Source organism: Asterias rubens, chromosome 13 (genome assembly GCF_902459465.1).
Source record: "Asterias rubens chromosome 13, eAstRub1.3, whole genome shotgun sequence".
NCBI lineage: Eukaryota > Metazoa > Echinodermata > Asteroidea > Forcipulatida > Asteriidae > Asterias > Asterias rubens.
Genome location: NC_047074.1, coordinates 14135748 through 14155201, shown reverse-complemented (window position 1 = coordinate 14155201; position 19454 = coordinate 14135748). Strand labels below are relative to the sequence as shown.

The following is a 19454-nucleotide window of genomic DNA, read 5'->3' as shown; positions in this document are numbered from 1 at the left end:
ATGAGTACTAATTCACGATACAATGATTCACGGACATCTTTTGGCGGAACGGTTAAATTCTAGCTTCAAGCGCATTTACAAAGAGAGAAATGTTACACAGGGGATTTAATCTGTTAGGGTGCTTTTTAAACTGACCTCATGTACATAGAATATGCAACAATGCCAGGCTTAGGTTTCATCTTTGAAAGGGTAACGCCATTTTCAGGCCTGTATGCTTCGTTTTTAAAAGGGCAAGAGCACCTAGGCATTTTTTTAATGAGGAAATTGGAAATTCAATTTCAAATGGGAGCATTTCAAGGGCACCAAGGCAATGACCAGGGAGCATGGAGGCAATCACCTCAGCTGCCTCCGTGAAGTATCAGGCCTACTCATGCGTAGAATATGCAACAATGCCAGGTTTGGAATTCCATCTTTGAGAGGGTAACGCCATTTTCATTTTGCAAAGGGCACTTCCATTAGAAAGTGTTAAAATATGTGAAACTTTTGAAGGCACCAAGGACAAGACAAGTGCAACGGAGGCCAAGGACTCCTTGTTATTCGAGGCATACAATGCTCCATCCAGTTTTGATAAAAATACTTATAAAAAAAGAAAAGTAGCACACTGATGCTTATCACTGTGCATCTCTACATGACCACAGTCTTGCCTCACCACCATCCCCCCCCCCCTCTCATTGTAATCTTATCTTTCGTTAGTCCACGGACGGACGATGGAATATGAACTCACTTCTAGGTATAGCCCCGGAAAAGGTCAAGTCTGGTCCTGAATGCGTAATGTTGTAACCCCGGGCAATGTAACATAATCACTGGTTCATCATTCACATCACCCCAAGGATGTCAATACAGGACTGAATAATTAAAACCAGGGTAGAGAGAAGGAGATGAGGTGCATGAGGTACGAACAGGGTTCCAGCAGAGGTTTAGCGGAAGTTTGTCGGGAATAAACCACAGAAGAATCTCTCACAGACTGCTTTAAAACCTATCAAATTTACTTGTATTAAGGGTGTTAGGCGAGACTACGTGGCCATAGAACCCCGAGGATGTCATTCTTACAAAATTCTTCTGTTAACTTTCAAGGCTCAAACATGTCAATCTCCTGCTTATTTATCTGAACTTGTTCATCATTATTCCCCTACTCGGACTTTACGATCATCTCAACAGTCTTTGCTTTCTGCTACTAGAGCTTCTTCCATTTTTTATGGCAACAGATCTTTTTCTTACGCCGCACCGTTTCGTTGGAATAGTCTTCCTGTGCATATTCGCCAAGCTAATACTTTACAATGTTTTAAGTCCCTGTCGAAAACTCATTTGTTTAAAGCTTCTTTTTTGTAATTTGCCTATTTGTATCTTGTATTTTTCTCTAATTGTTTATTTTATTGTTTCTTTTATGCGCTTAGAGGCTTTTGCATTAGGCGCTTTACAAATGTCTTATTATTATTATTATTATTATTATTATTATTATTATTATTATTATTATTATTATTCTGATCATAACTTCTTTGACTACTGTCGTGAATAAACCAAAGAAAAGCCTCTCACAGACTGCTTTGAAACATGACGAGTTTTACTTGAGAAATAGAATTAGCTGTTGGAAACTGCTTACCAACCCCAAAAGGACCTATGGTATAAATGCAAAAGGTCTTCTCGTGGTCAAACAATCCCATTCCCTCTAACACCCCCCCTTTTCATTTAGCCTTCAAGAAAGACTCGTGCTAGGGTCGAAATGTCAGTCCATTAACTATGTTCTGCAGGATTTACTTAATGTATCAAGCGAGTTATGTTTTCATTATAATGTTTCATTAAGGTCGTCATAAACAAACTTGAAAACCAGTCCCTTGTTTGAATCGATATAACTTTTCTCAGGGAAAGAAAACAAATAAACTACATACCTGTGGAAGTACAGTCTTGGTTAGTCCGGGATCCAGTGCCTGCAAGTAAAGTAGTAAATCCATCTTAAGTAAACAGGCTACGATCAGAAAGAGTCTCAATCTAGAAAACTATTAGCCAGGCTTTTGACGACGGCTCAGGCAGACGACCAATCGGCTGATTCTAAAAAAAAAAGCAGGATATGTGTACGGCCAATTGGTGATAAAGGATGCAGAGCATGGAGCACGGCTGAATGGATGGATGGGTCTGGAACCAGACTGATTGCATTGGATGCTATGGTACTTTCGTCTCCAAGCATGGCACAAGGACTGCACTTTATAAGTTTAAGTTCCTTGTGCATCCATTTAGCAACTTTTTATTTCAAATAACTTTTTTTTCTTTTTTGATTTTGAAAAAGATTAGTAGTCAGATTAGTAAAAATGTTGACGATGTTTTCTTCACCTTTAACAACATTTTGTAAATTATGCAAATAAATGCAAACGTCAGCAACACCAACACTAAGCTATTTTAAAAGTAATACACATTTTTATCAGATATTTGGAATTAAAAAGAAGCCACAAATGCCACAGAGGTCATGACCTCTGTTGCCCGTAGTCTTGGCCATGGTTCCCCTGGTCTCGGCCTTGATGCCTCTTCCAAACTTTCCCAAAAACTTTTAAGATTTTCCAATGGAAGTGCCCTTTGAAACATGACAATGGCCTTGCCCCTCCTGAAGGTGTAGTTCCATTTAGGCTTGTATTAATTTGCTTTCTCTCACAGAAACCATACTTTTGTAAATCACTTTCAGGTTTTTCTGACAACTAAAACCTGAATTCGCCTCCTCGTCAACAATTTAATTTATATCGGATCTGACAAACAATTTTTTCTAGACAATTAAGGAAAGATGGTAATTTTTCTGGCTCATTGGTAATGCAACGCTTGCCCTGTTTTTATTCGAACTGAGAGTCCACGACGAGAATGAAGCTGGCGACAGGTTGTCGTCACAGTTGCCTGGACGACCAACCCTTTCAAACCACAAACATTATCACATTCAATGCGGGATTCAGTTGAAATGTATGGAGTTCAAACTATGGATTCTTGTGCCATAAGGGGGTTAATGCAGTAATTTGAATGCTAAGGAGTTTCGATTAAGAGTCTTTTTTATTGCACTGGATGGCCCCAAATCTCATTCCATTATTCTTGATAATCTGTAAATGAAGCTCATATTTGTTTTTCTTCCGTTTTTGATTCGGATTTAAAAGGAAAAAAACGGGGTTAATATTTCACAAGTAATGACTTAAAGGTAGGGTCATACTTTGATAATGACGTTGAACAAAAAGATAAGTGTTTATCTTTTTTAAGCTTACTTGTTACAAAGATGGTGATCGTAGTAGTAAGGATCCTTGGAAATTATTCATCTAAAATGCTGAGCTTAGTGTGGTTTAGAGTCCCGGTCATGATACCTGTGTCCTAAAGTAAGACAATTAACCATTATTGCTTCGTCCTTCAGATGGGATGTAAAGCTGGAGGTCTAGTGTGTTGTGTAATGCATGTACACATGTAAAAGAACCCAGTGTACTTTTATCATTAAAAGAGGGGGTTCGCCACGATGTTTCTGGTTTAATTGGCAGCTTATTGCGCCACATTACCTTGTAAACCATGGTGCTACATAAAGGAATAGGACAGGGCCCAATTTCATAGAGCTGCTAAAGCAAAAAAACTCGCTTAAGCAAAAAAATCCTTGCGAAGTAAAATCAGATTACCGGCCAAGACTCCACACAATTGTTATGCTAAGTAAACAACAACTAAATACCAGTCACAAGCAATGCATATGCCATGAAATTTTGGCCAGTAACGTGTGTAAAATAAGCGATCTGTTTTCGTGCTTAAGCAATTTTTGTGCTTAAGCAGCTCTATGAAATTGGCCCCAGGTCTCACACTTCAAAGCGTAGCCCCACATATACTTTGCAGGAAAAACACTGAGTACTTTGATACGCCCCTAGAGGTGTAAGAACATATTATTATTATCATCATTTGTCCCAAACATGGGCCTGTACCTTCCCTTTAAAGACCTAAGAACCACTCAGATGAAGTTTTTCAATATCTTGAAAACATCTTGAGACATAACTACCCAGAATGTGACTTTATCTTGCCACCTCAGGGATGACAAGTAATGCGAGAGTTGAGGCTATTTACCGACAAGTGTCAACTTTCAAGCCCGATAGAAACAAGTCTTGCCTCCATGAAAGAAAGAAAATCAATAGCGAAAAAATCAAATAGAAATTTATCAAAAGAGCAGAATATTAGTTTTCAGTGCTTGAGATACAGGGCGATGAATGTCATATCACACTGATGGATGGATGGATCTAAAAAATGACACAAATTATCCTGAAGTTTCATCATAACTCATTGAACTTCAAGGGTTTCAAACAATAATTTGCAAAATGTTTTACCATAGATCAGGTGTAGTGATTAAATAAACAGAAGCCAAAATCAGGCAGGGTGCTCATTTTACTACCCCAAATTCTTTTTCAATTGTTCAGGGAAAAAGAATTGAAGCCTAGTTTACTAGTCTAGTCTTTTCCCCCAATTTTAAAAAGGAAAAGAAAAAAAAGATTAAAGAACTTAAATGCAGACCAAAAGAACCATAAATACTATTCAAATGGAAAGATAAAACAAAACAACCATGTCTAGGTGACTGCCTCTAGCAGTCTTTTTCTTCAATCGTTAAAATTAAAATAAAAAAAATAAAAATTACAAATGGTTCAAGTATAACTACCTAAAGTTCTCTTTTTTTCACAAGAGATTTACACTTAAACAATCACTTAATTTAAATTCAAATTCTTTATACATTTATTCAGATTCAGGCAGCTCGTATTTAATCTTCACTCCGTATCTCCAGATGAAATAATCACCGTCTCTAACTATCCGCTGGCTCAAATTCTTCTCAATCTAAGATCACCGAAGCGGAAGACATTTCCGGTCTCCGTCCTACACCCAACCTTATTCATAAAGACGAAGAAAAAAAAATCATCACATAGTGACAGGCACCCACATGGGGATATATAAATCAATGGGGTCTCTGTTACTTTGGCGCCGTACTAATTTAGAGCATTCAAGGATGTGGTTGTCGTGCCGATAGTTTCAGCGAGATGAGATGGTTTTTAAGGTGGTGAATGTCGCAGGCAAAGTTTTTTTTTTCCTCAATGTCAGGGACAGACTCTTAAGGCCGAGGTCAGAAGACACATTTTCTGGAAACTGACGGCGGTAATTTCAATTCATCACGTCATTAAAAATATTGCTTTTTAATATACGAGCGAGGTAACTTGTGATAAACCACATTTTTTCTGTTTAGTAAGGATTTTACAATAGAAATCTTTTGAAACACACACATATTTTTGAATCATGTATTTTGACACACATGTAGTTCATCGGTTTAATTGTAGAGTAAAATTATCTACATGTACACCGAAGAAAACACATTCTAGATACTCTAAAAAGTAAGTACTATTATTATTAATATTTTATACGCCATTGACGGGCCAACACCAAACTCACTTCCCTCGGGACTGCGATCCGGTGTAAAATTTGCGACCTGTTAATTACCCCACTTGCCCCCTCCCTCCAAATTCCCTTTAACATCTTAAATATTATCCAAGCATGTCAGCGAAAAACCACGTCCTTGACGTTACCACCTGGTTCATGAATAACATGAATGACATATGTCCGTGTGGAATTGTGTATTTCAGCTTTTGTTTACAAGTATGATTATAATATAGAGGATTGGTCAATATTCAAAAGCCTCGGCGGGTTTAAACCACTAGTTAAAAACCGATTCAACACACTTTGATTCCCATTCATAAATACCTTTTCGGTCAAAAACATCAACACTTTTTAGTCAAAAAGTAAAATAAATGCAAACAATTAAAACTGTTCAATGATTTTTTCCAACACAACACCCCTCCAGCTATGAAATGGTAAGGCCCAGTTAAGGCCCTCGGGTAAACAACTCCTTATAAGGGAATGCTGTGCACGTCGCGCGTATCGCGTGATGTGGCACAACTGTCTCGGCCGTTGCTCTCGACCAATAGAAATGAAGAAACTGTCTTAAAAGAACAGGTGCAAGCTCGCGTGTCACGCCCATATTTCAACACTTTTTACTGGTCATAAACAAAGGTTTATACACACCCACGTGACACGCTCTCCACCAATAGGAATAGCGAAACTGTCTGAGGTAATTATGAAAATTACAATTTTAAAACACGATCACCAAAAAAGATGGTGTCACTTGTTGAACTTGTTGTAGGCGTTATTTTGTTTACTTTGTTTGTTCATCTATTGTAAAGCTGTTGTTTTTGTTTCAGTTTGGAGGCTGTTTCTTGACAAGCAATGCTTTTTGGAACATCCCTCCACATGCATTATTATAAGGATTTGGGTACTTTTTCAAATGTTCACAGATTTACATTAGACTTACAGGGTTTGAAGATAATGATAGTAGAAAGCTTCCCTTTAATAAAATATTACTTATTGAGGTGCTGTAGTTTTTGAGAAATAAGTAAAAGAAGTCACAAAATCATTTTCGTCTCAGTGAGACAAAAATTATTTTAGCATTTAAGAACATATTAACCAGTTATGATATTATACCATACCATACCATAACTGGATAGCTAAAACTGAGACGATTTTTTTTTGTGACATTGTTTTACTCATTTCTCAAAAAACTACAGTACCTCAGTAAGTAATATTTTAAGGGAAGCTTTCTACTATCATTATCTTCAAACCCTGTAAGTTTAATGTAAATCTGTGGGCATTGTGTTTTGTGTTAGAAAAAAAGTACATGCCCTTTAAATTATACTATTTGATGATGACATGTGGAAATAAACATTGCTCTGAATATTCTCAACATGCATAAAATAACAAATCTGTGAACATTTGAGCTCACTTGGTCGTAGAAGTTGCAAGAAAATTGTGAAAGATAAAAACACCCTTCGTGCACAAAATGTGTGTGCTTGCAGATGCCTCATTAAAGGCTTCAGGCTTGAGGTCTTTCATATTTGAGTGAGAATTTACCTCTTTCTCAAAAACTACATGTAGTTACTTCAACAGCTCTTCATTAGCCTACTCATTACTAAGTAAGTTTTTATGTTAACAATTATTTTGAGTATTTACCAATGGTGTCCAGCGCCTTTAACAAAGGTCACACGACCACCCTTGACCATGACATACACAAATATTGAGCCCTCAAAAAACAAATACTTTTGACAGAAATGTAGTACTGCCTCACATGTTGTGCACTGAGTCTGCACCAGTATGGTAGTTTGTTGCCTACCAGAAAAGGCCTTAGAATGTACAAGGTCACTCTTGTTGTAAACAAAGGTCACACGACCTCCCTTGACCATGAAACAGACAAAATTATTGAGTTCTCAAAAAACAGATACTCAGATGACAACATCGTCTCCTCCTCACATATTGTGCACTGAGCCTGCATGACTAAAAACGCCCATAATTTAATAATGAGATAGAGTTTTAGCTAGGTGTTGCTGACGATAGATGGGCAGTGAGGTGACTGTACTTTTCCATTCCTGACATAGTGTCCATTCCGTGTTCATCAATGATTATCCTTGGGGGTTTATTGGTCATTAGTGAGACATCAAAGAAGAGGTATTTACATCATGAGTGGTGTTCGATACAGAAATGACAAGTTCAACGATGATGCTCGCTGGGAATTATAAAAATTTAAAAAATTAAAATTAAAAAATTGACAATATGTTTCATTAGTGATCCATGGTGCTTATTGAGTCTGCATACATTATATTAGTACAATGCCTGAAGGGATTTGCATAATGTTAAATACATGCATAATGTGCAATTAAAGATATTGGAATGCATATTGGTGCATTGTCGCAAATTATTATAAATATTGTAATGCATGTGGGTGCATTGTCGCAGAATTATAAATTTTGTTAAGTGCATGTTGGTTCACTGTTGTAGAATGGTATAAATATGTGAATGAATGTGGGTTGGTGCATTGTCACAGGATACACATGTGATCTCACGGTGAAATCTGGACTATTTGTGTGGCAATGCACAAACAAAATGCATTCAGTATTTGTTTTACATAACACACACATAGATTCATGTCAAAAAATATCCAAACGTCTGAAGGCTGTTCTTGGTTTCTTCCTAGAATGATCTTCATCATTAAATAATCAATGGGTTCTCAAATATCGCCGCCTCCTCATCCCTCGCTGATGTATGGAGAATCTTTAAGACACTCTTATCAAGGTTGTGTTGCACATAATCAGTAAACAAATACCTGAGTTTGAGTTGTTAAATTATCAGGACATATTTTGCGATGGGAGTGATGAAGGCTCTTCTATTTTTCTTTCAAGAATGGTCTTCATCAGTAAAAAGTCATCGCTACCTCCTTATTCCTTGTTGATGTATGGAGAACTTTTCAAAGGGTTTGTGTACTTTTTGTAGGACACAACAAACACAATGTCCACAGATTCACATCAAACTTACACAGTTTGAAGATAGGGATGATAGAAAGCTTCCCTGAAACTTTGTTCTATTTGTCAGTCCGTTCGTTCTTATTCCCGTTTATTGTCTGTCCCCAGGCATCCCTACATAAGCCTCGGCTTCCAGATGATGTCTCCATGCTCTACTTATTTATTTTTCTCACCCTCATTAAATAGCTTTGTTTATTGGTTATTCCTTAAAAACATTGTTTGTACTCTGTTTTCATGAAGTATGGAAATAAATATCAGTTTGAAAAAAAACTTCTACAGGTAAATTATATGCCCCCTATTACAGAGGCCTAACATCTTCATTCAGAGTGAGTAGGGATTCATGTCATGACCATGATCTACAAAAGGTATCAAAACCTAAAAGGCACGAGATGCCGACAACAAACACAGTATACATCTCAAAGGTCTCAAATGTCTTGCAAGTGACAGAGTGCAAAAGCCAGTCTGTACCATGTCTACATCCAATCATCAGCATCTTGTTAGAACACTGTAATAGAATTCTCTCACGCAGTCAGGGTATGGTGATTGCAATGGTCATTATTAAAAGAGAGTCTGGCCACTAAGAGTCCAAACTGCTGGACTTGCACCTGCTCTGGCTCCACATTATGCTAGAGTAGACGCTTAAAGGGGCAGCATTATAGTTTAGTAGAGCAAGTCCAAAGACTGACAAAAGTTTGTGAGGGTTTGCTTTAAAGAGAATTAGGTATAAGTTAGTGTTTTTTTCTTGTAATTGTATAAAGCCATTGTCTGTTTTGTAATGTTTTTAATGTGTCAATGTTTTTACTGTATGCGAGCATTTGAATTACCCTTTTTGGGATCTAATAAAGATTATTGTGATGTATTGTATTGTAATCACTCTTAAAATTAATCGCAATAACAACAATTGTTTAGTAATGCGGTTGTAAAAAGGGATCAGTTTTTATTCAAACAATTTGATTCTCAGATTGTGTATCCCTATTAAGGTTTATTTTATTGTACATGTATAAATCTCCATTTATAAATGATTTAAACAACCCAACCATTCCTAAAACAGTTCCAAAAGTCATGCTTAAAGCACTGATTGTTCAATGTTCAGCGTGCCATTTAACCTCTTGGGAAAAATGAAAATTTATGTTTATTTCCGGTATGGCCTGAGATTAAACACACAATGGTTGGCCCAAGTTAAGCCGGTTATTTCAATCAATAGGTAATACAAAGAATTGGATTGGAATAATTGGAATAATTCAATTTAAACCATTGATTTTAAATCTGCAGATTCTACCAATCCATACTAAATACTCACACATACAAATACTGCAGATGGTGTGTGAACAACAACAATGTCACACAAGACGATTTACAGGCAACCATTTCCAGGCAATCTCCATGAAAAAAAAAGCCATTCACATTTTAATGTTCATGTATTTTTCTTGAAAAATGACTCCTGTGCTACCAAAAGTGGTCCTGCAGCATGCACTGCAGTTGGTTGCCTCCAAGTTGCCTGAAAAAGTTGCCTCGTGTGACCATAGAGTAAGGTACTCTATGGTGTGACAAGGCCCTTAGTTGATAAAGTTAAGTGTGATGTTGCACTACAAGTCTATCATGGTGTTATTCTTGTCTTGAAGTGAGTCTTAGTGCTTTGTGAAATCCCTGCCAAATGCCTCCATTTCCTAATTTATTGATTGCTTTATTTGTTAATTCATTTATCTACTTATATATTTACATAATTTATTTAATTATGTTGTGGTCTCTTGATTGTTTTGTTGTGTTTGTGGGTTTAAAAAAATTTCAGCCTATATTAATGCCCCCCCCCAAAAAAAAAAAATAAATAAATAAAATAAAATCATTCCGAAGACCTACTTTGGCCAGACATCCCAGAATGCCAGTGAGTTTTGCAAAGCCCTGAGGAGAACCCTGACCTGAAAGGTTTAAATTAAAAAAAGACAGGCAGGTACAAACAGTGTTTGCATGTGGGCACTATATAAAATGTACATTATGTTCATACAAGATCTGAAACTGTCCACAGCCGATATTCATGAAGTATAAGTTGCACATTGCACAGTCATGACTACGCCGGAGGGTTTAATGAATAATTTCATCAAATGAGAAAATTATTCGTGGGTAGCCATATTTATAATTTCATTTTGCACATTGATGAAAAATGCATAGCTCAATGCTTGCTTGGAGACTTTCTGACCAATTGTCATATCAGACATTTAGATAAAAGATGTAGAAATATAGAAAAACGTAAAAGCAAATGAGAAGATTTGTTCACGCATATGTAAGCCATAAACGCAAAGCCAAAACATAGCCACAGTTTTTAACAATGTGACACAAATATTTTGAAAGTAGTGTAAAATTTGTTGGAAACAAAGCAACCCAACCATGGGTTGTATTTTCTTTTAATTAAAAGTTTGCAGAAATGTTGAATTTGGGCGCAACATCTGTTAACATGAAGGTTTTACTAACATTCGACTGACCATGCCAACCAGCATGGTTTATCAACCATAGAAAGGTCTAGTATAATAATAATAATAGCAGTATTTATAAGCAATAACTTGCTCAAAAGCGCTGTACATAAAAAGGTAAGAACACAATACATTATTAAAAGCTAAACAAATGCTAAAAAGAGAAGAAAATTGGACTCTGCTAGGGTCGAAACGTCAGGCCACTAAAAAATTTTTGCATTTATACCATCTTTAGGTCCTTTTGGTTGTTTTAAAAGAATTAGCTGTTGCAAAACACTTACAAGTGTTTTGCAACAGCTAATCCTATTTTCTCAAGATAAAAATTTATACAAAGTAAACCAGGCAAAACTTTGAGAAAAAGTACAGAAGCATTGAGAAAGATCTAAACCAAGTCTCACTGGTTATTTCAAAGAAAGGGCACAAATGCAATGACTAAATTGCTATTCACACGACAGCAATTTAACTGGGGTCTCTTGCTGAATTTTTAGCATGGCTGTAAAATGTAGAAATGCTTGACAAGATTTTGCAAGAGAACTTGTACAGAAGAAAAAATGGTTGTCCTTTCACATGAGGTACATTTTGTAAAATTTGACAACCAGGCTACAATTTAGCAAGGGACCCTTGCTAACGTACTCTTTCGCGTGAAAGGACTTTTAGAGCATGGAGGAATTAGGCCTCCATGAAGAATTGAAGCCATAACCCCAGAGACACGAAGCACGCATCATCTCTTGGTAAAACCTAACGATTATCCCTCAATCAACGTCCTCCCCCCCCTCTCTCGACCTCCATACACAGCCTTCTACATGTCAAGGTTAACCGAATCTCCCACACTTGACTTTCCTAATTGGTAATCATGCAATAGCTTTATGATAATCCGGTTGGTAAACGAAGGCCGCTATTACAACTGCGGCGCCACCTCAAGGTCAACCAATCAAATCACATCTGTTTGCTTTGTATGAAATGTACGGACATCCGCGACGACATTGTAGTTTTTATTAGCAGCACAAACATGTTTGTAGAGAATGAATGCATTTTGTTGTCATTGCTGTGAAAACATTTGTCATACTTTGGAAAGATCTTCTTTTTTGTCTTTTTTGATGCCCGTGGGAAAAAAGGATTACCAACCAAATTTCCATTTGTTTCATATTGCTTGATACTTGTATTCAGCTGTTGTTTGCTTATCCTGAAAATCATGTGGAAATTTGGTTGGTAATCCTGTTTTTATCAAGGAAGAAATTTCATGCTAAGCAAATTGTTTGTGCTTAGCAGCTCTATGAAATTGGGCCTAGGCCTGTATGCTTCGTTTTTGAAAGGGCAAGAAGGGCAACAAGGCATTTCCACCTTGGTAACCTTGGTAAAGGGCACCCAATGAGAAAATTTAAAGTTTCATACTAGATCATTTCACGGGCACCAAGGCAACCAGGGGCATCGAGGCGATCGCCTTCCTTGCCTCCGTGTAGTATCATGCCTGTTAACAAATGCCCTACAATTGAGAATTAACTATACATCTCATAGTAAACTTTGCGGGCACAAATGTATTTAAGATCTCTTTTGAGGGAGTATTGGCTCTGGAATGAGCCGGTGTGGTCTCAAAATTTCGGACAGTATACTTGGCTCCTACAAATGAGCATCAAGAAGAGAGAAGAGTAGTCGCAGTAGTTTGACCACTAGACGCTCACTCAACCATCCACATCAACCTATATACTCCCACAGAGTAACACTCAATCACTGCAGCGATACACTGCATGGCACAGCGACTAGACTGCGACATCCGTCCATCCAGGTGTTTCTACAAGTTGTGTGTAATCATTTGAACAAAATTCTTTACTGGCGCCGTTGGTACGTCATCAGACCAGGCATCTGTGTGTGTGGCAGGAAGACGCTATAGTCAAGTCTCGACTCTTCCTCCAGCTGAGCGATTCAAATAAAGTTTCGAAATGACCTTGAACTCTTGTATATATGTTGTATGTACATACATAGAAGTTATTTTGTAATAAACCTTGTACGTCAATATCTATAGTACTTCTTCAAGTGTGTGATTTTTTGGCACAGTGTATAGAATACTTTTGTTTTTACCTTTTACACCGATATGATTAAATACTCAGTACTTTCTGAATGGGTTGTGTGTAGTATTAACAAACAAAAAATTTAAAGGCGTGATAATTGGTCCTTAGAAAGAAAAAAAAGGAACATTTTATCCAGTACAAGGGCTGACCTACATTTTAACCCACATGTAGCTTCAAAGATGCTATGTCAGATTTTTGGCCGATTTGACCCCAAAATTTTGATTTAAAATTCAATAGGTATTTTGATGGGGGTCGAGAAAGTTACAAGCTTTCATTTGAGCCATTGCTCGGAAAGTCCGCCAATTATTAGTAGCAGTGAAATAAAGTGCTAAAAATTTGTTTTTGTCAGGATCCCGACAATACATGTATATCACGTGACCAATTCTTATGTGTTTTATACGAAACGTTTTAAATTTTTGTCATGGTTCCTGACCATTAAAAGTAAAAGATAAACTTTTTTTTCTTTTGAGCGGGTGATACTCTTTGAAATACCATTCACTCAAAAAAATCAAATTTTAAAATCTGCATAGCATCTATAACAGACTTTTCAGGCTATTTAATCACATCTTCTCAAATGGCAAACAAATATGAATATCATGCCTAACGTGAACAGGTGTATCGTACAAAATGCTAAAACAGAACCTATCAGTTTCTCCTCACCAAGTCAAAAACTATCATTTGTCGATCAATTTGCATGAAGTGCAGGTTTTGCCTCAAACTTTTCCACTGAGTAGCCAGCAGGGCCTATTAGATACAGTTTCCCTTATAGTCCACCAGCTTTTCCCCTAGTCCATATTTCATTTCAAATAGGGATATTTTCCAACAATGAACTAGCCAGCTGGAACTCTTGGAGACAAACTGCTCCTCTGGTAGTTTTAGCATTTTGCCTTTGGACCACTGTTAAAGGGATCTATAACCTACCTTGTGTAGATAACATTTTTGATTGGCCATGACGAGACAAGTTTCAGCCTCATTAGTCGGCAAGTTTTTGAGGAAAAAAAGGTGAAAATCACAGAGCAATGTTTTTAGCAGAGTCGCGTAGTATTCATTGTACACGCTAAAAACAGTGCGAATGTTCCTTTTTGTGAAATTGTTTAAATACTCATTTCACAAAAATACAGCACCTCAGCGAGTAATATTTTTAAAGGAGCTTCCTACCATCATTATCATTAAACTGTGTAGGTTTGTGTTTTGTGTCGTACAAAAAGTGTATGCACAAAACTTGTTAAGTTTTATACCATGCTTCATGCGAACTTGCTCCTATGGTCCTAGTAGCTCGCACGTAGTTGCGAGGTCAGATCATCCCTGAATAAGTGTAGGTTACAACAACCCGTACAATCAGCCTACCTCGGCCAAAGATCTCATCTTTCTTATTTACATGCAGCATTTTTGTTTGTTTTTAACTGTAAACATTTTTTGGGGGTAATGTTTTTCAGTTTGTTCACTTAAACTATGCCTATTGTTAGCTGTTCGTGCTAATTTGTGTAGATTCTTGAGTCAATACATCTAGGCAGGGTTCAAACTTTTTTTAAACAAGCTGTAGTGTTAAAACAAACTAAATCACCAACTATTTGTATTTCTTTATTATTATTATTATTTTATTATTATTTATTCGGCATAAAAACACATACAAAAATAAAAATACAAACATAATCAAAACAAAACAAAAGCCAGGGACATATGCCTGGAATTAAAAAAGTTTACTAAAAAACTGTAGCCCGAAGGCCTTCAATTCCAATATCCCTGGCCAAATATTAAAAATCTGTAATTATTTACAGTAAATCTATAAAGACATTAGACAACAACAGAAAGACAATAAAAAGCATCTTTCTTTGTATTTTTTAAGTAGTTGTACATTGCTTCACCTCTCACTTAATATTTTTTAATAATTCATTTTACAATATTGCTGAAAATCTTGAAGAATAATGCCGAATAGGAAAACACAATCTTTGTTTTTTCAAATTTTGGGGCATAACAACTGAAATATTTTTCAATATCAACATTACTTCAAAATGAAATGTTACTCAAAATGCTTTATACGTTCAAAAGCTGCTGTAGGTTTCTAACCAACAGTTTTTATTACCATTAATTGTAAGACTGATTACCAACTGTACACCTTCCCTTTAATGGGTACAACACCATGGTGTCTTCAACTCAGAAGGGTTGGAACTACACAACATTCTGGGCTAACTGGTTTAACCCAGAAACCCCACACTACCTGCGCAATCAGTCAATCTTCACTTCCCTGGAATAAGCACGTACATACACGCAGACTTTTCCAGCCAATCCAGGAAATTTGTGAACATAAGGACAACATTTTCTGCTTCTTTAAGCGCTGGATATTTACTCATGGTCGGCTGGACCATGAAATTGGGTCTTTGGATGACGCAAAGTTGCAGACGAAACGGAAAACATAGAGATCACTGCTTTTTCGATTATCGCGGAACAATTTTGTCCAGCAAATTTGCATAGCAAAAAATATACACTGTACTTATTTTGTGCACACTGAATGCATATTTAGCAGCAAATGGTGACTTTTGAGTAGCAAGTGATAAATTTTGTGTAGTATTTTGCTCTGCTTTACAAGGGAAATCAGTCACTGTATATAAATTGTTTACTTTTTCGTTTACTGTCCACACCCTGGATGTGTATTTATTAAACTAAAATAAAATGAAATGCAACAAACTTGTTTTCTTTCTGGGTCAATTTAGAGCTATTTCTCACCCATGCGTAAAAATAGCGACTCAGTTTAGTGATGATTGCGGAAGGCTACGTGACAATCTAAAAAGGCGTACGTCTACCGCTCCCTTTGATCTCACCGCGCTATGAGGTAAGTCTGAAGAGAACACAATTATGCATCACTCGGACTTGATTAAGCATGCAGCTTTTAACCTTGTAGTATTGTAATGAACGCTTAAAGATGAACAAATTGGCAACTTTTTTTTCAAAAAGAAAATTACTGACGTATAGTTTGATGATGTCATCTTTAACCAAGGAGGATTATTTTGATCACAATTCTTGCCGTTTGGCTGAAGAGGAAAGAAGACAGAGAGGGGCTCTACTTTTAAATGCTAAATGGCCGATAAGTGTGATTTATGCCGATAATGCAGTACAAACACATTCCATCCGGCATCAGAAAAAAAGTGTTTTATTCTGCTTTTTATTTTTTCCACAAAAACAATCAAACTTCTCACTAAAATATTTGAATTGAATTCGAGACCTCAGCTGAGGTCTCCAATTCAAGACATCTGCAAGCAAACGTGTGTGACAAGGGTGTTTTTTCTTCCATTATTCTCTCACAATTTCGAAGACCAATTGAGTCCAAATTTGTACACGTTTGTTATTTTATGCATAATTTTAAGTGTGAATACTGGTCTTTGACAATTACCAAAGGCGTCCAGTGTCTTTAAAGGAGAACCCCCCAGTCGACAGTCTTTAGTATTCCCCAATCAAGACATTTTGCTTTCCCTTTCTTGTTTTGTCCTCAGTCTCTTGTTTTTGATTGTTCTTGTTCATACATTTACAGTCTGCCTAAGTCGGGATAAATCCTTGGTGCTCTAAAAAGTACCTGTGCCCAATTTCATGGAGTTGCTTTTTAAGCACAAAATATTGCTTGAGGTTTTCTGCTAAGCAAAATTGGGCAGGATAACAGTCATAAATGTCAAACATAAAATTGTATTTTGGCTGGTAACCTTACCCTGGTAAGCATATTTTTGTTGTGCTGAGATACCGTTTGGGGCTTTTAAAGCGGCTCTATCTTATTGAGCTCGGTGAAGGAACAGACTGCAGCAGGTCAGCAACTTTACTGGCCAGGGGTTGCCCAAAGCTGACTGAGCCTGAGCTTGCTCTCATGAATAATGCCATTTGCTTCGCTTGCTCCGCTGCCATCCACATGGTGGATATTCGTGGTCTACACACAAGGGCAGGCCTGGAAATCCATCTGAAAGGGCAAGGCCATTTTCATCTTTGAGAGGGCAAGGCCATTTTCATCTTTGAGAGGGCAAGGCCATTTTCATTTTTCAAAGGACACTTCCGTTGGAAAATCTCAAAGTCAATGGAAAGCTTTTGAAGGGGCACAAAGGCCAAGACCAGTGGAAACAGAGGTCATCCCTTCATGGCCTGCGTGTAATTCTTAACCTGAAGGTAGTGAATATTTTAAAATAACTTACCTCCATTGTTGCCCTTGTGCGATCAAGTCTGTCACTGCGCATCACATTGAAGTCTGGACAGGCCAGAGATGTATTGGTCCTGACGTCCAGTAGATGGCCATCAGTCAGATGACCATCCGCAATATTGAAATCACCATTCATTGTGGAATGTGGTATTACACATTTAACTGTAAATGTAAGAATAACAACTTTTACTTTAGAAACTGATTTTGCTAGACACACAGCTTTAAAGACAAAACAAAAAACAAAATGGTTTGAATTATTTCCCTCCTAAAGTTTTGGAAGAATCACAATGATAAAAACAGGGGGATAGGGCCTAAGCCTACCCTAAATGAATGTTAAATATGTGTCGGGACTCCGGAAGTTTTTCTCAATTAATTCTTGCCTTGTAAACAAAAATTTCCGGTTTAGCGAAGATTTTGAACTGCAAGCCTTGCAGTCTTGTGGTCCCCCCACCCCCCCCCCCACCACCCCCTATTCGAGCCTGCAGACCTACAGTGGGAAGGAAGTTGTATTGTTGATCACAATCCTACACCAACAAGATTAACAATACACTTCTGCACTCTAATAAAGATAAATGACAGGCAGAAATTCATCAAAAATCTCCAAAGTTTGGGTCCTAAAAATTCCACACACGTGTCTCTTTTTTTCTTGTCTTTTCCCCCGGGGAGAAGTTATACCGATGAAAAGCACAACTCATAACACTAAGAACAGGTATCACTCTTTCCAAAACGGCAATTTATTTTGAGTCCTTGAAGACAATTCTTTGCCTGAGAGATAGAAACTGTGAATCATCATCGAAGACGAAGCATGGAGAGAAAGAGAGAGAACGACATTTGTAGCTTCAAGGGAAGACATTCACTCAAACATCACTGAGATACACCACTTCTGTCACCTTTTCATCGCAAAAACATCCAACCCTTCTAGCAATCAGCTGCTTGAATTGAACTCAGTTACAAATGAGGAACACGTCTTGCATACTCCACAATGACGATGCTACAGGCACAGTTAGCTATGTTTAATGACAACACTCAAAGACTACACTCTGGAGTATGCACGGACGGTACGTGTCCTAAGCAAAATAAAGTTTGTGCCCCAAAAATGTATCATTTAGGCCTTGATTTTAGTTATTGACAGGAGACTACAATGAAACGTTGAACAAGAAAGTGTTTTAAAATTTAAATAATTACCTTGTACTAGATCTTAACACTAAATAGCACTTTCACAATAACAATAGCTTTACTGCCATTGGTCCAATGACATTTCAATAATCTTTGTCAGCTGTCTGGCGTGTTGCTCTACTCTGAGTCTGCTGGCTTTTTCAAATGCAATATCAACCTCTACCAAGGAGAAGAGAAGCAATTATCTAACTCAAGAACACAAGTTTCACGACCAGGATTCGAACCCACACCCGATGCATTTTCTTCCCATGCCTTCAGAAATCGAGTCAAGTAATCAGTACGCTCGGACATGGCTAGTTGCGACAACGTCGGCAGGAGGGTTACGTTATCGCAACTTGGACATGTCATGTTTCTTAGGCGCGCATACATTTAACTCGGAGCTTATCCCTCCTGACCTGCCGTCCATTTCACCAAACTCTTCCTACCTAAATTAGGATTAATCTTAGGACTTAGGACGAGTTAATTTCTGTATCCATAGACCTAATTAGGGCGCATTGTATTGAAATTTGAACCCAACCTAGTCCTAAGTTAGGACGAGTTCAATATAGTATTAAGCATAGCATTTCAAGAAATCGGCTGCAGACCTCATTGATTAGTGTCTAGTAGAAAGGAGCTGTTCAATGATTCTAGAAATTTCTATCAAGATCAAGTTTATAAATTATTATGTTGAAATGTAATACGCAATAATGAATTTTGAAATACTGTTTCTCTACGCTACATGTACAAGAATGGTTTAAGTTCAAGTTCAACTCAATAAATGCAAAAATATGCTAATCACATAATATTTTATAATTTTTTTATTTTATGCTAAGCCTAACATTTTAATACTCATCATAGACAAACTGCATGCTAATTAATAATAACAATTAATATTTAAAAAATATAAACCAATTAATGTTTTGACATTCTAAACAAAACGACAGCAAACAATATTTTCGATAGACGATTCGATCAATAACATGACATAAATGCCGTACCTTTTTCGAATACTATCCAATAAATCTTCTAAGAAAGAACTGGTTGCTTTTGGGTAAATCTGAGGCGTTCATTTTTGAAGAAATGTCACGTAGATTTTCAGCGATCAAAAACATGTTTATGTGACATGTTTACATTTCGCAGATAGTTTACATGGTATCCTGGTTACATACGTGTCAATGAACGAACATAATGTAGGAACCAGCGCTATATTTATTCGTGA

At 37.1% G+C, this 19454-nt stretch overlaps 1 long non-coding RNA gene across 1 annotated transcript; it reads right to left on the bottom strand.

Annotated features, from left to right (window-relative positions):
- Window positions 1-1890: 1890 nt before the first annotated feature.
- Window positions 1891-19358, bottom strand: LOC117298228. Its single transcript, XR_004519955.1, has 3 exons — window positions 19234-19358; window positions 17076-17242; window positions 1891-1925 (listed from the first exon to the last, which is right to left on the bottom strand). It is a non-coding gene; the product is annotated as an uncharacterized LOC117298228 (long non-coding RNA).
- Between the last annotated feature and the right edge of the window lie 96 nt (window positions 19359-19454).